The sequence below is a fragment of the Anas platyrhynchos genome, chromosome 4 (assembly GCF_047663525.1).
Source record: "Anas platyrhynchos isolate ZD024472 breed Pekin duck chromosome 4, IASCAAS_PekinDuck_T2T, whole genome shotgun sequence".
Classification (NCBI taxonomy): Eukaryota; Metazoa; Chordata; class Aves; order Anseriformes; family Anatidae; genus Anas; species Anas platyrhynchos.
Genome location: NC_092590.1, coordinates 78,553,077 through 78,569,763, shown reverse-complemented (window position 1 = coordinate 78,569,763; position 16,687 = coordinate 78,553,077).

The window sequence follows — 16,687 nt, the reverse complement described above, 5'->3', positions numbered from 1 at the left end:
TAGGTAGAACATGTATTTCTCTTAGGAGGGTCCCAGTTCAATGCACAGTATCCTGCAATGTGATGGCCCTTACACTTACAAGCATTCAGGAAAAAGTTAAAACCCAAAAAAGCTTCTGAATTCATTAATTGCTATGTTGGCCAAGGTGGTCAACCATTACACATACGATAATGCTCATATGGATTAGTACTTCATGTGAAAAATAAAGACAGGCATGACAGAGCTACACAAGAAAGAGACATCAAACATAGGAAAAGTTGTATTTAAAGAAGCTGGGAACGGGCCAAAAAAGAAAATAAAGACATTCATACATGGAAAAGTATTCATTACTAGGAATCTTTCCAGAGTAGGTGGAAAAGGAGCTTTAACCACTTCCTTAGTACAGGGCATCAAGCTTCTATTGTATGCAAAAATAGATGTTATTATTTATCACTGATATTAGAGCCAAGGAAGCCTAGGGTGGGACAGACTAAAAAGTTCAAGGGAATCTCTACATTAAAAGCCTTCACCTGTAAGTTCATGAGATAGGTGAGCACAACACCAAGATTAAACAGCATATTTTAACTTGTTTGCCAAAATATGATCAGAGTATAATCACAGTGGCAAAAAACAAAAGAATATAAAAGAATAGATTCCAAAAAAAAAAAAAAGAAAAAAAAAAAAAGATCCTAAGGATCCTTCATATGGATAACATTAAATATATTACCAGCTGAAGACGAATTTTAGAAAGTAAGCTGAAGTGTGCCTGTTGCCTGTTTGATCTTATGCAGGTCTAGGTATTACCTATGCATGGCATGAGGACATTTCCTTCCTGAGGCTATCCCAAAGGTGGCTTAACAAGTGGTGGGGTACTGTGAAAGGAATCAGCTTCTTGATGCCATCCTAATTTGTAAGCTGAGCTCATCCTAACGTTGCTCTGTTAGAAATCAGTTCTGCTGCAAAAGAAAAAGCAGTCAAATTTTAAAAGTAGTTAGTTAAATTAGTTAGTTGTAGCCAAAGCTCAGTTCATCACCTTTTAATATGATCCCCATCCCACTTTACATTTTTCCTCTCATTTAGGTATACATTTGCATTATTCTGCCTCCCATTAGCATCACATTATTAAAGTTTGTGAAGAAAAATAGCTTGGCTTAACTTGGCTTAGCTTGGCTTGGCTTGTTTCCTTTTCTCTTGGAAAATGTTTATTTCTGTACAAATTTCTGACTGAATTTTTGGAAGAAACCTGAAAGTGATGGATGAGCAATTTCCTAAAGGTAATTTTATATTGTAAGACCCATGAATGCTAATCATGAGCAAACCCAAATCATGAGGCACTCAGAAGAAAGAGGATGTAACCAAGGCTGGTAACAGATGCCGCGTGGAGGTGGAAGTTGCACAGAGGTTCCACCTTTCTTCCTGACATGGCTTAAAAGCTTAAAATGACTTAGAAGACCCTTTTAGGTCTTCTCATTGCTATTGCTACGGCCCCTGGCATCCAAACATGAATAAGATGTCCCAGCTTCTCTAGATTTAGCTCAACAGTCACACCATAGCCTTCAAAGTGCAGTTACCAATGTGCCAATGAGAAATTGGCACAAGAACTTTCCCAAGCAGAGCCAGGGGTGCTACAAGTGGTGGCCCTGGGTATTTCAGGGGCAAATACTACTTGACACAGCACCCATCTACTTTCTGTCATGAGTTAAAATGGCTTTACATGCTCCTGAAGTAAAGAAGCCATTGCTTATTTATATCTCAAATTAGTGATATAATACCAGTTCTTCCAGTCTTTCTCAACAGAGCTGCTTGAATAAATACAGTGTAAAAGAAAACCTGTCCAGACACCAGCAAGGACCAGAAAGAAGGATGGGCCAGGAGGTAGCAGGGCTCACTGGGGAGATGCATATACTTTTCCATAGGGCAAGGCAGGAGACTGAAAGCAGTGATTTTCTTCTCTGCATTTTTCCCCAGACCGGAGCAATAATTTCAGGGATGTACCTATTAGCACTGGACATCTTCAGTCATGGATGTTGTCTTTAGCCATCATTTTATGGTGCAAGAAAAGGTACTGATGAAGAAGCAAGAAGAGACTGATGCTCACATATTCCCCCTTTTCCCAGGAACTTCTACTGTTTTCATTTGGAACCAGAACAAAACCAACTACTTTTGAAACTGCCTAGATGAGGGAATTTTCACTCCAAAAACATAGTTCAAGAAATTCTTTGGTTATTTTATGGGGGTTTAATAGTATTTTATTATATTTATATTATCTCTTCCTATGTTATGGCAGGTACTCCTGGCATGCCATAATGACCTAAAATTGTTTAAATATTCTATTTTTATTTTCTTTTCAAAATCATTATGAGCAGCTGCTACTTAGCAGTGAGAGAAATACCTTATCTTCCCTTCCAGATCAAAGTATCTCCTGTTTGTATTGTAATTAAGGTGTTTCATTACTTATTAATTACAACACAAACAGGAGACACTTTGATCTAGAAAGAAAGATAAGATATTTCAGCTAGTGCTAAACAGCATTTGCCCTAAATGATTTGAAAAGGCACACAATAGAAAATAAGAGAATACTTCCACGACTGTATTATGACATACTGATAGTCGCATTGCCTAATGAATCCTTTACCACTGACACACCATGGAAAATTTGTAAAAATGATCACCCCAGAATAAAGATAACAAAAGTAGACAACAATCTCCAGAAATCTAAAAGAGAGTTCTGATTTTTTTTTTTTTTTAATTTTTTTTTTTTTTGCCCCTAAAATTCATTTTCTTACACTGATGTTCTTTCTGTGGGATTTTTCGCTGAAATCTCAATGCTTCCCTGAAAAAAGGCCCTGAAGGTGGGGGGTAAGAGGGGGACTCAGCTGTGTCCAAAAAATACTGTTCTCGGTTCAGAATGATTTTGGCAGATGTTTTCTAACCATCTCTCACAGCCAGGCCCAGGGCTGGCTGCCCGTAACGCAGTGTAGTCAGGGGCTTTTGCGGTAAGTCAGCTGTCTCCAGGACAGATTCCTCCTGCTTTAACCTTCTTGTCATCTCTTGTCCTGCAGACCCTGCTCAAAAATCATCACGACAGTGCACCCCTTGGCAAGGCAAAAGGCACGTTTATTTAATGGCACGTAGAAGGATGAAATATTAAGGGCCTTTTTTTTTTTTTTTTTTTTTTTTGCTTCTGCATCGACCTAAATAAATAAATAAATAAACAAATAGATAAATAAATAAGGTTAACTTAGTCCAGATGCTTAAAACAATTAAAACAACAAAGGTTGGAGCAGAGGCCAAAGTGGGGAGAGAGCAGGCTACAGACTGTTTAGATAAGTCAGATGCACAGGGTGGGCAGGCCCTGATTGCGTTCACCCTGGAGTACTCAAGAGCCAAGCCAGGCAATCTCTGACCCATTAGCGATTATCTGGGACAACTCATACGCTTAATACAAAGTGTGCTTGCAGCTCTGTTTACTGGGCAGAGCTTCTTAAATATCTCTTTAATCTTCCAGCCTACAGGTTCCTAATGTGCCCATCACCCTGGAATTTAGGCACCGATCAATCAATTTCTTCTGCCCTTGCCAGGAGCATCCAGGCTCATAGGGTGTTTGGTGACCTCCCAGATGCCTAAGGATGCAAAGCCCTGCTTCACAAGTCTTTGATTTCTGGCCTGGGAGGGCAGGGAAGAAAAGCAGTACAGTGTTGTAGTTTTGTGCTTAACTCCTGCCTTCTGTAAACTGGGGTCCTGAACACTCCAGCTGGCATGCAGCAGAGAGCAGCAGGGGATGTGTGTGCATGAGCACAAGGGAATTCAATAAATTGTGGGAAAGGTAAGCATAAACTCTGCCTTTAAAAAGACAGAGGGAAGGGCCAGAGGAAAAAAAGTCCAAGGGATTGTATAGTTGTCACTTGAACTTTAATGTCAACAGAGATACTCAAATAGCTGATTGAACATGCCTTGTTCAACCCTGGAGGATAAGGAAGTGATAAGAAATGAATTTCCTAAGAACAGGTCGTGTCAAACCAGTGTAATTTCCAAATCTGGCAAGGTTACCCATCTTGTGGATAAAGCGGAAGCAGTAGAAGCAATATCCTGACTTCAGTGAGTCTTGTGGATCCCTCCCAGGCAGTGGTTTCACAAGACACTAAAGGAAATTATCATCTAAATGGCATTTCCACAGAGCACAGCACATCCCATTGAAGGACCACACTCAGTGAGTTGCTATCCACGTCTCAGGGTAGGATTCAGATTGCAGAGCACCACACCTGTGTTTGGGTGCCTGCACGTGGGTGTCTGCCTGTGCACCACTCAGGGTGGGACCGCTCAGCAGGGTCTACAGAGCAACGCAGCCGAGTGTCTAGGGCAAAGCAAGAAGGGTGCTGAGTAGCTCCTCATTAAACAAATTGACTTGGGATGCCTTCAGCTGCCCACACGGCCATGTGGTGCTATTCCAGGCATTGTGGAATATTCCACCTGGCCTCTGCCTGCTACTCCAATGGGCACAGGTCTCCTGCAGGTCCCTTGCCAGACCCGTATGGATGTCTCACATACATTTCAGCATCTCAACTAGCACTACACGCCCATGTACAGATTGCCAACAAAGCTTTAGGTGCTCATTTATTCAAAATGAAACCCTTATGTACCTAGATTAGCTAAAGAAACCTATCCACAGACTCTTAACTTTAGATATTTTAATTTCTACACTGATCCCACTTCTAGAGTGGGGTTCAGTAGTCCAGACATAGATATCTGCTATCACTTCATGCATCACAGTGTGCCTGAGAAATCCACATGGGACCCGTGGATATACTACTTACAGGAGATACTTTTTCTGGAAAAGCAGGTGGAGAAGGCAGGATACCCCATGATGCCTAATATGATGCTGGACATCTCTGTGGGCAAGTGAATCTGATTCTTGATGGCAAGGTGGGAGGACAGCCCAGGTGAACTTCAGTAGGGGATTGTTATACACCTGTAGTATTCAATAGTAATAAATGTGATAAACTCGGTGTTCATAGACCATGCACCATTTTCAGATGGCCATAGCATGAGCAGTCCTGCACACAAGGAGCCCCATTCATCTCTCACACCGAAACATCTCATTGATTCAAATGTTTTCTTTCCTTACGTTCAGTTCTAGACACAATTTAAGCTCATTAAAGCAACCAGTTGGCTCCTGTAGCTCCTATCTAGCCGGGACCTGTGTCACAGGTATTTAAGTTCTCTTCCAAAAATACCCTGGTATCTCATCTTCCTTTTGAACTGTCACCTACTAAAAGTTCACTCTACCGCATTTTCTTTGAGGGCCTGGTGTCCTCCCTGCTGAGAGCACGTTTCATCCAATGAAGACACGCTTCCAGGTTCATTGCCTCAGCGCTGTTTGTGCAACCACTTGGCAGAGTTTAGGATCATTTGTAATTTTTTATCTCACTGTTTTGATACGGAGAGTAGCTCAAAGGCACTGTTTATTAAATTTCTCCACCCTTGGCATTACCTTCAATGTGTCCTTTGCTGCATCCCAAAGCAAGTGGAAATCGCTGTAACAACTGTGTGCCTCTGGACTTCTGTCTGACAGCATTCTGGTTCCAGAGACGGGGTGAAACCCAGATCTGGGAGAATATGAAAACTCACATTCTCCTAGGCATTAAGCAAGGGTTTGCCTTGCCTAGACAAGGGATTTGTACTGCATCCAGATTCTCCATGGGGTGGAATATTGCTTTTACTCTCACATTTTTCTCATCTCTTGTACCTTTTGTCGTCTCTGCCTCTGCACTTGCATGATGCCAAACTGGACACTACAAGAAGAGCAATAAGAGGAAATTCGCATCAATATTCTCACCTCTGGCACAAGGACATTTGTTAGTGCTGCCTCTCATTTTTCTGAAACCTTAGCGCAAAGCAAGACCAGGAGCTGGAAGCAGCCCCACAGAGAGAGCTTCCTTGCGAATGATTCCTTTGATTTTGGCCCTGTAATTTATCCTCTCCCTGCCTCCATTTCCGATCTGTTGATGGGGCAGATTGAATCCAAGTCATAAAGAACATGCATGAAAAGGTGAGCAGATCCAACAGTAGAAGCCAATGGCTCAGTATAAGAGTGGAAACTTTTTCTTGGTGCAGTTTTGTGGTACTCACCTCTGGGAAGTAGTCATTAAACACACAGCTTTTTGATTTTGCAAGGATTTAACTTTTTTTTTTCTTTTTTTTTTTTTTTTTAGTCTCATATAATAGCCACTGTACAGTGTTCCTCTTTGCTTTGTGACCAGGTGAATGGGAGCAGCAAAGCTGAGGTGCCCCTGGAAACTGAAGTGTATTGCAAAGTGCAGAGCTGGAGCTGGATTTGGAAGTGGAAAGCTTTCAACCCCTTAGAAGCTGACAGTCACAAATTGTGAACTTTCACTTCCATCCCTTCTTTCTCTCAACCTTTCCCCCCACACACATCATCACCTCCCAACCCCACACAGAAATTTCCATGCTTTGCTTTCTCAGCACATGAACTTGCTGCAAGTGTGCGATGCAGGAGATCAGGTTGTAGGATTTCATTTGGTGCCGTCACTAATTCTAGAGAGATTTATCTGGGCTTTTTCATGGCATTTTTCACTTTCCTTTAAAGATGAAGTTCATGAAACAAAAGGATTTTTGAGAATATTTCTGTTTTTTTGTTTTTTGTTTTTTGTTTTTTTTTTTTTTTTTCACTAATTTCACAGTAAGCAGGATAAAAATGTCCGCTCAGATGCATCAGAAAATAGAACCCAAAATGGGGAAGTGGAGAGGAATCAGGGAATAAGGTACACTTTTTAAAAAATTATTTAATTATTTAACATTTGGCAATTCTCTAAAAGACTCTGCTGGGCCTAATACCTAGAAAATCATTCATTTGCCAGTCCTCCTTGTCTGAATCAGCAGAAGCAGGGTTAAAAAAAAAAGATAGGACTCGTGCACACTGACTTGGCACAGACTTCCAAGGGCCTTGAGGCTAAAACAAAACAAACCAAAAAAATGAGAAAAACAAGTTTTGTTTCCAAATAAACAAGTTTCCTCTCCCCTCAGGTATGGAGCTCGCTCAATTAAATTACGCTCATCTGCCAAGGCCTGTGCACCATGTGGATTTGGTTACTGTCTCTGCAAGAATGTGCGCGATGCTCCAGGCCCCGCGGAAGGCTCGGGCTGACCCCACCCCTCCCCTCCAATGCCCTTCTCCATGCAATCTGCATTTTCTACTTGGCTGCCCGGGTTTTTTGTTGTTGTTGTTGTTGTTCTGTTGTTGTTTTTCGTAAGCCCAGCCCAGCCCGGCTTGAGCCCTGCGTCTGGATCTGGGTTTGATTTTAATTGCTTGCAGTTAGATCCGACGTGTCTGTGTTCGCACAAAGGCGCTCGCTTGGCAGAGAGAGGGGAAGGTGGGGGGGTGCTGTTAAAATCCAACTCTTGCTGACGGGATCTTTATCGAACTGTGCTCTGACCAGGTTACACCACGGGTGGTGAACAAACTTCCCCTGTCACGAGTAAACTTCCTGCTTTCTGTCCCTTTCTGATCCATTGTGCAATGTCACTGCACTTGTTACATTTTATTTTGATCCAAAATCACCTTTATTTTAATAAAGACTACCATCTAGTTCCATAGTCCTCCCCACAGATGCATTTCTGAGACAGGACAGCAAAAAATAGGGCCAATATCTCTCCTGTTGAAGTCCCTCTAACATAAGATTATCAGGTTAAAACTGCATGGGCCTGGTGACTTTTAGCACCTGAGATCCTCAGTAAATTGAAAATGCATTTATACTTTCCGCTGAAGGAATAAATACACCTGACATTCTGGGGTCGTCTTCATCAGGCTGGTGTTCAGCATCTCTAAAGTCCTGGAGTATCATCTCCTGAGCTCTTACCTCTGACACACTTTTGAAAGTTTCCTGCTATTTTTTCTTAATGAAATGACAATCCCACATCCCCCCACCCCAACTTCTTCCAGATTGGCCGGTTTTACTTCTACTGGGCAAAGGGAGAGGAATCTTGAGGACAGATTGAAGCTATCTACAAATGTCATAAAAAGCAATGGCTAGGTGGAAAAGACGGGCATAAATTAGTGCACCCTCAAAGGGAAAGGTCAGCCCATTTGCTAGTCTCAGAGTTATCAACCCGCCGGCCAGCCAGCACGTACTGGCCAGCTAATCAGCACGCAGCCAGCACGGACCCATCCTCAAAGCACATCGCCTTTCCTTCAGGAGTAAAATTAGGCAACACAGGAAGGAAATGAAAATTTGTCAAAGGGAGAGCTTCAGTGTGGTTTTGCCTGAATACCAGGTAGGATCCTAGGGGCAGTGACAGCCCTGAATCTCTTCTGGCATGTTATGACTTCGCTGATATTTAATCAGTTTGTCCCCCAACCAGAGATCCATGAAGCTCCCAAAAATGCAAAGGTTTCAGCAGCAGGGAGTTTTGTGGTGCCTGTGATGTTGCACTGAGCAGGTCCTATATCTGCAGCCCCTCTCCCAGCACTTCTCCCATTCCCTGCTCTCCTGAGTGGCTTCACCCATCCAGCTGGGTCGGAGGTCTGAGGAACATCAGAAGACTTCAGAACTCAAATGCAACAACGTCTATGGCCTCAGATGAAAGGGAGCACCAGGCCGCACAAATTAAAAACTCCAAGCTCTGGAAATACCTGCAAAACTTCACCATCTCTGCCATGTGCCTGCAGTCAAGCAGGATGAACCATTGCCTCAGTCCATTTTGCATTTGGGAAAGAAACCTTGCACATTTGACCTTTCCTCTGTTTTTGTTCTCTCCTTGCTAGGGAAACCCCTGTTGACATTAATAATATTTTTTGCAGGTGAAGGGTAGGTAATAGCTGAGTAAGGACCTTTAGGCTGGGTTCAGGATGAGTAAGTGGAAAATCCCTGAATTTGAGCCTGGCTGTGTGAATTGTTCATTTCTCATTAGAGGAGCTCCTGCCAACTCAATTTTCCTGGCTGCATAATGGGGCAGCTCCCAAAAGTAAGATAATTAGCGATGGAAAGGTGCTTTGGCTATTGTGATCGCTGTGGATGATTCAAAACGTTTTACTGATCTTAACTAGCTTAATTGACGCAAGCTGCCCACCTCACGGGTCAGTCTGGTGTGTCCATGTGGAAGCTGAGGCTGAGATATGAAACAACACGTCCTCCCCTGGAAGGCGCTGGCTCCAGGCTGGCAGCTCGGATGCCCCCACTTTCATTCTGGGCTGGAAAATGGGATATTTCGATCTGCTGTGTGGTCCAGTAAAAGTTTGCTGTTCTAGAATGTCTTTGGGGCAACAATAGCATCTTTTTGTTTTCCTCTAGCACACCTATCACAGAGGAGTCCCCAGCAGCCTTGCAAATGAAAAGTGATAAATGGGCCTCGATACTGAGGAGACAAGCCTTCTGTTTTTCAGTGCTGTTTGAAGAAGTGGGAAGGGATTTCAGTACTGATAGGGACCAAGACACATGTCAAGGCAGAGAAGGCAGCCTTGCTGTGAAGTAAGAGGTGTCCCAAAGCCATGATAGGCCGAGAAGATAACAAGTAACGTGGAGAAAGGGGTGGAAAACAAGGCGAGTTCAAGGCACCGGCTTGGGAAGGAAGACATGGAGGTGGAGGAGGTGTGGGATTGTGTTGAAAGGGGCGTGGAGGCACAGGGTGCGGTAGGCAAAGCGATGCCAGAGGCCTCAAAGAGTTTGGCAATCTGTGGGTAAGAAAGGGCAGGACAAATTGTGGCAGGGTCACGGACAGCATCTGTCCCCTGTGGAGCGCTCCAAGGCAGTACAGTCGGGAAAGCGAAGGAGCAGCCAAGTGGAGAGCTGCAATATCACGCCCATTGCCCACGCCGTGCTGCCAGGGGAAGGAAAATGAGAAAGTGGGGCTGAGAGTCTGAACCAAAAAAAACAAGGATTATCAATAAATCCTGAAGGATCCTTTTCCTAAAGCTGGGCCACTCTGTTTCTCTCAGGTAATAGTTTGTTTGCCAGAAAATTAAATTAAAAGATATACATATATTAAATTCAGGTCCATTATTTAAGCAGCTTTTGGTAACCAATTAAAATAATAAAAAAGAAAAAAAGTCAGAGAAATAAACCAAAAACAAAATGGGACAGTTTAACTTGCCCATCTGAATTTTTTTCTCCTTATGAAATTTAATTATGGGAATGTGTTTACAGATAAAAACCACTGTAATTCATCTTGGTCAAAGGATGCAATCATTCATCCTGAAAGAGAATTCCAGCAGCTTGCATGGTTGAGAAACTTAATTTTTCTCTTGAGTTTGGTTAAGAACGATCCTTTGTGTCTTTAGCTCCCAAATCAACAACTCACCTATTTATGTGCACAGTCCCACTATGGTGGCTGGAGACGTGCCTGGATGAAATGTTAAGCCTCGGTTTTCATTTGGGAGCTGAAGAAGTTTCATCTTTCATCTTGCCTAATTGATGGTTATTATGGCCTATCTAAAATGACCACCCAGCTCAGGATTATCTTTTAAATAGTCTTAAGTGGGACTGTATCCATCAGTGGCTCAGCACCTAGAAACAACGAGCTCCCTACACAGCATCAGGCATGTTTGATGCAACTGCAGGTTGCAAGCAGGTTTCTTAAGAAATCTGACACCCCCAACAAACACTCTCTGTGATTGCAACCCCAAACTTCTTGGATTTAAAAGATTTACCATTGTGCATTTACATGCTGGAAGAAAAGAAAGAGAGAACTTCATAAATCATGCTCACACCTCTGTCTGGGTTATGGCTGGTGGCTACAGACTTTCCTAAAGTCGGAGGAGTTCAGAGGCCTTTAATCCAAAATACCCAACTCAGAAAGGCCTTGATTTTGGTCATCTTCAAAGACAACCAGGTACTCTGAGATAATACCACAAAACAAGTGAGGAGGCCCAGGGCAAACTGAGTTGCTCAAGTGTCTGCAAAGAAGAGTAACAAACCTGGTGGAGGGACTAGAAAACAAGAGTTATGAGGACTGACAGGGAACTGGGGTTATTTATTCTGGAGTAAAGGAGGCTGAGGGCAGATCTCATTGCTTTCTACAACTACCTGAAAGGAGGCTACAACAAGGAGGATGTCAGTCTCTTTTCTTAAGTGACAAGTGATAGGATGAAAGAGTCACAAGTTGCACCAAGGGAGGCTTAGATGGGACATTAAGAAGAATTTCTCCATGGATAGGGTGGTCAAGCACTGGAACAGGTTGCCCATGGAAGTGCTGGGGTCCCCATCCGTGGAGGTATTTAGGAGGTGTATGAACAGGGCACTAAGGGACGTGGTTTAGTGATGGAACTTGGTAGGTCAGGTTGACAGTTGGACTTGATCTTGAACATCTTTTCCAACCTAGATGGTTCTATGATTCTGTGACCAGACTGAGGGTTTGGAGGGACCTCTGAGGGTTTGCAGCTTCCCCCTTGGTAGAAGGATTGTTTTTTATCATTTCTTCCAAATTAACTCTGTGAGTCCCTGAGAAGGAGTACATCAGTCTTCATGCTGGATGCTCCACATGGGTTGTTATCAGGGACCTGCCTTGTTTGCTTTGCAATTTTACTTTGAAAAGTGCCCCATTTCAGCACATCCTGGGGTGGGCCATGAAACTGAGTGTCTGCAGCCTGGTGTTTTGCCTGGCTTCTGCAGAGGGGTGCAAGACTTCAGGTGAGGGGTTTATGGACTAGGAGGCTGCTGTAAGGGATTGCTCTTAGCCTGTGGATTAAGGAGAGCAAAAAGCTTCCACCAAAGGTGACATTAGCCTTCTGCAGTTTACACCAAGTGGCATTAACCAAGAAAGATCCCATGATGCTTGACAAAATACATCTTCTGTTTGAAGCCAGTGCCTGGACTGCTCCATCCTTCACAAATGCACACAGATACAGAGACAAAGTTGCCTCTCCTCCCTCTCCCCTTTCTCTCCTGGGACTTCTCCTTGTGTGCCCATGACTCTGAGATGGTCTGAGGCCTTCCTCCAAGGTCAAGGGCATCAAATCTTGGATAAGAAGGCAGAGACACGATAGAAGGATCCCTAAAATCTTGGGGGAGAGGGAGGGGCTGCACAGGCATCCAGACAGGCTGAGCCTGTGGGGGCAGGTGCTGTCCGCCCTGCCCTAGGAGGGCTGCCAGGTATGGGTGCAGACAGGCCTCGAGGGAGTGGTGGTCAAAAGAGGCAAATCAAGTGTTGGGACGTTTTAACGAGGCAAGGTTTATAAGGAGGGTGTGAGCGTGTGGCTGTGTGCACGCACATCTACGTTAGCCGGCCTAATAAAAGGTGCATCGCCTCTCCCTGCAGACCTTGCTTCACGGGGCTTCATCGTGAAGACTGCAGCAACACTATTAGGAAGGAAAAGAGTAAAATGAGTGTAGTAGATCTTTCTCTCACACACAAAAAGATAATGCGTAATTCCACAGGGAAATTCTGGCTTGGATAAGCCATGTCCCTGGATGTATTCAAGGTCAGGTTGGACGGGGCTTTGGGCAGGCTGACCTAGTGAGAAACATCACTGCCCATGTCAGTGGAGATGGACCAGATGATCTCTGAAGATCCCTTCAAAGCCAAACCATTCCATGATTCTATAATCCTATACAGTGTGCAATTCCAGTTTCCTAATTCAGAAAATGCAGAACAGAAAGCCAAAATGTCACTACACCTAAGGTGACGGGGTGACTGAAGGTCTGGGTACCTTCAGGGTGAGGGCAGAGTGAGCAGTTAGGATTTAAGCAAAGCTTGGTTGGGAAGAAGGGAAATGAGACAGAGGTCTGCACAAAATCACAGCTTTCCTGGAGGAGGTGAATGAAGAATGACTGTTCTCAAAATCCCAAGTCACGTCCCCAAATTCTTCTGTTATCAGCCTCAAAACAAAAGGAATTGCTTTTTATCACAGTGTGTGAGTATGGCTGGGAACTCATTGTCCCAAAAGAATAAACAGGTTCTGAAAGGGATCAGGGAAGCTACCAGAGGGCTGTGCAAACAGTAGGATGAAAAACAAGTCTGTTGTGTGCTGGTTGCCATGCTTACAGCTCTGTCAGCCTAAATTCAGCCCCAATGTAACCATAAATGTCTATGGACCAATTCAATTGCCCGTATATAGGATCTTAGTGACTTTTCAGACACTCAGGGGTATCTGAGACATCCACGAGGGGTTGGGAAACAAAGGCCCAGTTGTCCTCCCGCAGTGACAGCTGGAGGCAACTGGGTCACTCTGGTCTGGCTGTATCTGTGTGGTTGACTGATTCACCTCCTCCACTGACACCATGACTAGATCACCGCTGACTGCCCTAGGAGTTCATAGCACAGAAATAAACACAAATACAAATTCCTACACTGAGGATTCAGCTGAACCCCATCACACGTCTCACACCAGGCAAGATAAGTGTTGCTCTTAAAGGTGATGGAAGGTATGGTGATAGAAGGGTTGAGGGGAGAAGAAGCAGGACTTGGGCACACTCAGGCTGATGATCCACAACGAGGCTTGGTGATTGGGAATACCTCTGAGCACAGACACTTTTCAGGGTAATCTCAGACCTGCTGGAGCCCAGTGCTCCTCCAGTAGCTCCAATCTTGCAATGGGAAGACAGAGGAAAAATGTCAAAGAAACTTCCAGCAGAATCTAAAGAGATGAATATTTTCTATTAGTAAGCTACATGCATGACTAGCCATGCCTGACCCCTTGTTTAAGAGGAAAACATGGTGCATACACACATGTATTTTCCAGGGAGAAGAATTAAAATAGAGAAAAGCTAGATAAGGAACCCAAAGAGAAAAAATCCAACTAGACTCAAGAATCAAGTGAGTGCAAATAGACCCTCTGCTTCCGTGTGTCCCCTTTATCTATTACACCTTCATTAAACCACTTGCTGTGTGCATAAAGGAGCTACACTACCAAACAACTTTGGTCGAAGACCAGCCTTGGATGCCAGCAGCACCATGGGACCACCCTAAGCAGGAGCATTATCTGCTGAGCTCACTGGAGCTGAGGGGTCTGAGCAGGCTCAGAGCTTGATGGCAACCCAAGACACCTCACCTGTAATGTGCCAAAAGCCCAGATGTGTCTCTTTCTGCCAGGCACAAGGCCCTGAAAGCCTGAGGGTTTTTGCTTCATAGCTGAACTGTGAGATACCACTCAGGGTGAGAGGCAGACGGGGCTGGGCGACCACTTGCAAACCCTCTGCAAGACCCTGCAGCAGTTTGTGTTTCCTCCATTTTTTCCTGAGCTGGATTTCTTCCCCTTTCCAGAAGCAGAAGTCAGGCGTAATTCCTCCTGGAGAAACTGCAGGAGGGAATTTCAAGTAGGCAGAAGGTAATTACCCAGCCTGGAATTTCTCCAGGCCATCCGCTTAACATGCGAGACAAGGAGAAAATAAAAAATGCAAGGGGATCTTTGACCACAAGCAGTCCCAGGAAGTTGGCCTGAGCACACTCCCTTTATTTGTTTGAGCACCTAAATTGAGACTAATAGCTTTGAGCAGTTCACAGGTTTGAGTCAGAGAGAGACTGTGGTGTGCCTATGCTGCAGAAAACCTTTCTTCCCCAGCCTGCTATTCCTCTGGGAGGAGACACACCTCTGATAGGAAGGCAGGTGCCTGGGGTAATGGGGGTGGGGAGAGAAGTGCACGTCAGGGTTTAATAAAATATCTTGTCCACCCAACCTATGATTTTCTTTGGAAACCCAAACAGGGAATTTTCCAACCACCTGGCATTGGGTTTTCAATTCGCATTAACCTTGGTGATGGGCCCTGTGCTGAGCTCGTCTCCCCAGCAGGAGAAATGAGCGGGATGGGAGACGGAGACACCTCTCAAGCCAAGCCCATTCCTTCTAACCTCTGCAGCTGCAGGTCCTCAAATTCCCCCTGCTCGGTCACCGTGCTCTGGGCTCTGTGCTCAGGCTATAACTGTGCTGGCGAGTCAAGACCAGAGCTAATAACTGGGGCTCCAATGTCAGGCACAAAGGTGAGCCCCCGTGGCCACCACACAGCCACCAAGACCCCCTGAGAAGGGGCGGTTGGTCACTGCTCCTGTCTCTTTGCTACCCACTCACTTCTGGGTGAAAATGTAAGGTTTTATCTGACTTCAGGTTTCAGAAACCCCATCAGAACTGGGAGACTCCCAGGTTGTCCGTGCTCAGAGCTGTTTGCCATGCTGCAGCCCTCATCACCTCCTGGGTGTCTGTGTGCTTTTATCCCCTTGCATGCACGCCCCTACAGTATGCACCCTTTCACCAGTAAAAAAAAAAAAAAAAAAAACAGTTACAGAGATAATACAGAAAATACAGAAAATACAGGGAAAATACTCCCCAGAGGGAGTAAGCACCCCCCTTATTCAGAACCCTCCTCTTCAAGACTGGGCCTGGGATCTCCTAGAGAAACCAACGAGGCTATTTTGATCCAGATTCCCAGCCCACATCCACTCACTAGCAGGTACCAGGGAAGAAGAGGAGCACATAAAGCCTTTGGAGTGTCTTGGCTGAATGCTCCAAGCCCTGGAAGTCACAAAGAAACCGAGACCCAGCCTCCCACGCTGCGTGTTAGCACGTTCTCCTCGGAGCACCGAGTCACAGCTATCACCCAGCCCATCGAGCCATCACCCGCTCCATCTACCTGCCCCACAGCACGAAGAACAAAACCATTGCTATCAGATGTTCACTGAACCTCTGCTCAAAGCCCTCCGAGGCCGGAGTTTCCACCCCCTCCCCAGGCTGCTGATTCTCACTCTTCATTATCCTCACCGCTGCGGTGGTTCCCTTTTCCTAATTTAAATCTTATTTCTTCTTCTACCCACTACACATACAGAGAGTAACTTACATCCTCCCTCCTTGCAGCCAACTTTTACAGCCTTAAAAAAATACCTTTTCTCCTCCTCCCTAAAATAAAATGTATTTTTTTCTGCCCCTTTTTACCATCTTTGTCCCCGAGATAAGTCTGGGGTTTGGTCTCTTTGAAGATACCTTGGAGTCATCCTTCTTTGTGTCCGGCTTCCATACACCCTCACACATTGCCAGCCCCTGTGAGCACTCTCCCTTTGATCAACTCTTGGTAATAAGGGGCTTGTGCCATCTCAGGCACTCTCACAGGCGTGATTCCCACTGCAGAGATGTGACCGGTACTTTCACAACAACGCATTTTGGTTACTCAAGTGGAGAAGTTCCTGGCAGAGGCAATGGGCTGGTTTTGCCAGGTAGCTCAGTCATCAGGAGGGAACAGGTTACAAGGGTATAACAGTCACATGGAGGCGTCCGGGTTCCTAGCAGAGTGCCCTGTGTGCTGGCATTAAATATTATATATACTGTGTACAGTATTACTCTTACATCTATCACACCACCCTGAAGGCTTCCCTTTCTCTACAAGTAGGGAGGGGGTCGCTGTCCTGCTGTATTATTTCATCAGCTTAAAACAGTGAATAATTTCCAATTTAAGCACACAACTTTTCTGGAACAACTCAGTTCCCAGTTATCTCACGGAGCAAAGGCTCATTCCAATAGGATACAAAGCTCTCACAACCCAGATGCTCCTGCCCTCAGCACAAGGATGGAGACCAAAAATCACAGTAAGGCAGCCAGACCCTCTCCACAAGGCTGGACTCATTCAAATACCACCATGCTGTGTAGGGTTTGCCCAGAGAGCACCTGCTTGAGGGCACAGGATGCATCTGACTTCCCTGACATCACTTAAGGACCCTTTCAGCCCAAACCTGGGACCTTTTCCTGGGTGCCAGCACACGCTTGCCTTTTGCA